Genomic DNA, 4,505 nt, shown 5'->3' with positions numbered 1-4,505 from the left:
TTTACTCATGGGCATTTTAAAAAAATTGGTATTCTAGTTATCACTGCAATGGACAGATGGAAGGTCCTTTTACTGTTTTCAAGATGTGCCTATTAATAATCCATGTCTTCCTACACTGGGAGGCTGAGTGCCTTTCTCCTGTCTGTTTAACCATGATACTAGCTGCATGACCACTCAACAGGAGATAATTCTTGATAAATCCTTTACCATATATCCATCAAAGAGTGAGCTCTAATTCTCCTAAATTAATAAAGGGGAAGTTTATAATTAAGTAAAATTTTATAATTTCCTAAATTATATTTAGGAAAAATAAATGATATATTACTTTGCCAACAAAGGTCCATCTAGTCAAAGCTATGGTTTTACCAGTAGTCATGTATGGTTATGAGAGTTGGACCACAAAGAAAGTTGAGTGCTGAAGAATTGATGCTTTTGAACTGTGGTGTTGGAGAAGACTCTTGAGAGTCCCTTGGACTGCAAAGAGGTCAAACCAGTCAATCCTAAAGGAAATCAGCCCTGAATATTCATTGGAAAGACTGATGCTGAAGCTGAAACTCCAATACTTTGGCCACCTGATGTGAAGAGTTGACTCATTGGAAAAGACCCTGATGCTGGGAAAGATTGAAGGCAGGAGGAGAAGAGGACAACAGAGGATGAGATTTTGGATGGCATCACCAACTCAATGGACATGAGTTTGAGCAAGCTCCAGGAATTGGTGATGGACAGGGAAGCCTAGCATGCTGCAGTTCATGGGACTGCAAAAAGTCATACACGACTGAGTGACTGACTGACTGAAATGTTATATATTAATAACATATGTCTATGCTTACCAGGAGACTAAGCATAGAAAAGCAAGCTCTTTAATATATAACAAATGCACTATGTAAAATATGTTATATGACATGTATATATTTCATAATTTTCAGTAGAATAATAATTGAAAAACAAGCTTTATTTGCTAAATTATAACAAATACAAGCTAGTATTTTTGGTGCTGAAATCCACGAGGTTGCAAAGAATCAGACACAACTGAGTGACTGAACTGAACTGAATATATATAATGGAATATTATTCAGAAAGAAATTTAAATTATATCCTTTGCAGCAACATGGATAGACCTAGGTAATATTATGCTTAGTGAAAGAATTCAGATAGGGAAAGATAAATGCTTGCTATTACTTATATGTGAAATCTAAAAATAAAATAAATGAACATAAACAACAAACAGAAACAAGATCACAGATATAGACAATAAGCTAGCATTTTCCAGGGTGAGAGGGAAAGAGGGAGAAGCAAGATAGGGATATGAAATTAATAGATATGAACTACTATGCATGTAATAGATAATCTAGAAGGAAATAATGAAGAGCACAAGGGATATAGGCATTATTTTGTAATACCTTTAAATGGAGCATAATTTTTAAAAATATTGAAGCACTGTAGTTTATACCTGAAATGAGTATAATATTGTAAGTCAACTATACTTCAATTTTCATAAAATAAAAGTGTTAGTTGTTAAGTCGTGTCTGACTTTTTGATATTCCAGGATCCCCTGTCTATGGAATTCTCCAGGCAAGAATACTAGAGTGGGAAACCATTCCCTTCTTAAAGGCATCTTCTTCACCCAGGATTCAAACTTGGGTCTCCAGCATGGCAGGCAGATCTTTACCATTTGAGCCACCAGGGAAGCCAATTTTCATAAAGAATCACATAAATAAATAAATAAAATAAAGTCTGGCCAACCTGAGATTGTTTATAGGGTTTAAAATATATTCTAGAAACTTTCAATTCCTATATCTATTAGTAGTTCAAATTGGCCAGTTAAATGTAGACATATTCCAAATATTAGCTACAAGCTGTTCAGTTCAGTTCAGTTTAGTCAATCAGTTGCATCTGACTCTTTGTGACCCCAAGGAATGCAGCATGCCAGGCCTCCCTGTCCATCACCAATGCCTGGAGTTTACCCAAACTCATGTCCATTGAGTCGGTGATGCTATCCAACATCTTATCCTCTGTTGTTCCCTTCTCCTCCCGCCTTCAAACTTTACCAGCATCAGGGTCTTTGCATCAGGTGGCCAAAGTATTGGAGTTTTAGCTTCAACATTAGCCCTTCCAATGAACACTCAGGACTGATCTCCTTTAGGATGGACTGGTTGGATCTCCTTGCAGTCCAAGGGACTTTCAAAAGTCTTCTCCACACCACAGTTCAAAAGCATCAATTCTTCCATGCTCAGCTTTCTTTATAGTCCAACTCTCACATCCATACATGACCACTGGAAAAACCATAGCCTTGACTAGACGGACCTTTGTTGACAAAGTAATGTCTTTGCTTTTTAATACGCTGTCTAGGTTGGTCATAACTTTCCTTCCAAGGAGTAAGCATATTTTAATTTCTTGGCTGCAGTCACCATCTGCCTTGATTTTGGAGCCCCCCCCCCCCCCCAAATAAAGTCTGTCACTGTTTCCACTGTTTCCCTATAGATTTGCTATAAAGTGATGTGACCGGATGCCATGATCTTAGATTTCTGAATGTTGAGCTTTAAGCCATCTTTTTCACTCTCCTCTTTCACTTTCATCAAGAGGTTCTTTATTTCTTCTTCACTTTCTGCCATATGGGTGCTGTCATCTGCATATCAGAGGTTACTGATATTTCTCCCGTCAATTTTGATTCTATCTTGTGCTTGTTCCAGCCCAATGTTCTTCATGATGTACTCTGCATATAAGTTAAATAAGCAAGGTGACAATATACAGCCTTGATGTACTCTTTTTCCGATTTGGAACCAGTGTGTTTTTCCATGTCCAGTACTGTTACTTCCTGATCTGCATACAGATTTCTTAAGAGGCAGGTCAGGTGGTCTGGTATTCTCATCTCTTTCAGAATTTGCCACAGTTTATTGTGATCCACACAGTCAAAGTCTTTGGCATACTCAATAAAGTAGAAATAGATTCTTTCTGGAACTTTCTTGCTTTTCTGATGATCCAGCAGATGTTGGCAATTTGATCTCTGGTTCCTCTGCCTTTTCTAAAATCCTCTTAAATACCTGGAAGTTCACGGTTCATGTATTACTGAGGCCTGGCTTGGAGAATTTTGAGCGTTACTTTACTAACATGTGAGATGAGTGCAATTGTGCCATAGTTTGAACATTCTTTGGCATTGTCACTTTAAATATTATGAAAATAAAATAATGTAATTAGCATATTACACAAAGATGATCAAAATAAGGTCCAAGGAAAACATTTTTTGAAAACAACCCAATGCAGTCACTAAGATGTTTGATATGTAACTATGAAGTTGATATCATTGCTGTTTTGTATCTTTGATCAAATCAATGGGAAAACCAAGAGTAATGAGACTTGTCCAGAATAAATGTGACATTATCTATAGAGTATGTTCCTTAAACTCTCCATTTTATTTTGTATCAGTCATAAAACTAGAAAATCTGCATCTTGAGATGGTTATAATAGTATGCATATTATGAAAAATGCCAGTGACACTATCTTATTTGTTATATCCCTCAAGAAAACCACTCTGACAGTTTGAAGACATCAGAGCTATAAATCCTGTCTCATGGAGATAAGATAACCTCTTCATCTTTCCTGCTGCCTTTAAGATGATCAGCACTATGGTGAATCATTTATAAAGGGCATGGAAAATATTGGATCAATGATAGATTTTTTTTTAAGGCAGAATAATTTATGAGTATATTTAGAGATTTATTTTTTAAATTATTGCATTCTAAGGAAAAGATATTGAGAAAAGTAAGATCTTCATATATTGAGTATTTATTACCTTTTTTTAAAAAATTTAACTTATGAGGAAAATCTCAATGTTGGTAACAATCTATGTCACATTTAACTTCAATTCTTTGTCTGTTATCATTTGTTATTTCTGTTTTTTCACTAAAATACCTAGAAAGTAATAGGAATGATTTGCCAGACACATTATTATGACACCCACTAATGTTTATGATTGAGGTTAGTATATATCCAGAGGAAGTTCACATAACCAAATTGCTTTCACAGAACATATTTATCATATGAACACAGAATGAGAAAAAAAATATTCTTACAAATCATTAATAAGTTTAAAAAAAAAGTAAAATAAAACAAAGCAAGAAAAAGACCATGGTCTGTGGCATTCAGTATAGGGTCACACATCACAGATATGGCTTTTCTTCCAGTGGTAACAGTAATGGTGGAGAGTTTGCTTTCTTGTATATACTTTCTTTTCAGGGCAATGTAATAAGATAGGAGTTCACAGAATATAAGTTATAACATCACTTTGAAATAATATAATAATATATCAATTATGTTCTCATTATGTGAGTTAAACAGTATTAGTTATCCAATTATAGAATATAAATCATATCCACATAGTCACTTAAATGTTTAAGAGGGCCATGAAATAATTGCATGCCAACATTTAAAGAAACAAGACAAGAATCTGAATCCAAGCAATTATTAGTTTGTGAAGTTGCTAAACCCTCTACTCCCATCAACTTCTT

This window comes from Odocoileus virginianus, unplaced genomic scaffold (genome assembly GCF_023699985.2).
Source record: "Odocoileus virginianus isolate 20LAN1187 ecotype Illinois unplaced genomic scaffold, Ovbor_1.2 Unplaced_Scaffold_11, whole genome shotgun sequence".
NCBI lineage: Eukaryota > Metazoa > Chordata > Mammalia > Artiodactyla > Cervidae > Odocoileus > Odocoileus virginianus.
The sequence above is the reverse complement of the archived record's forward strand: the minus strand, read 5'-3'. Positions refer to the sequence as shown.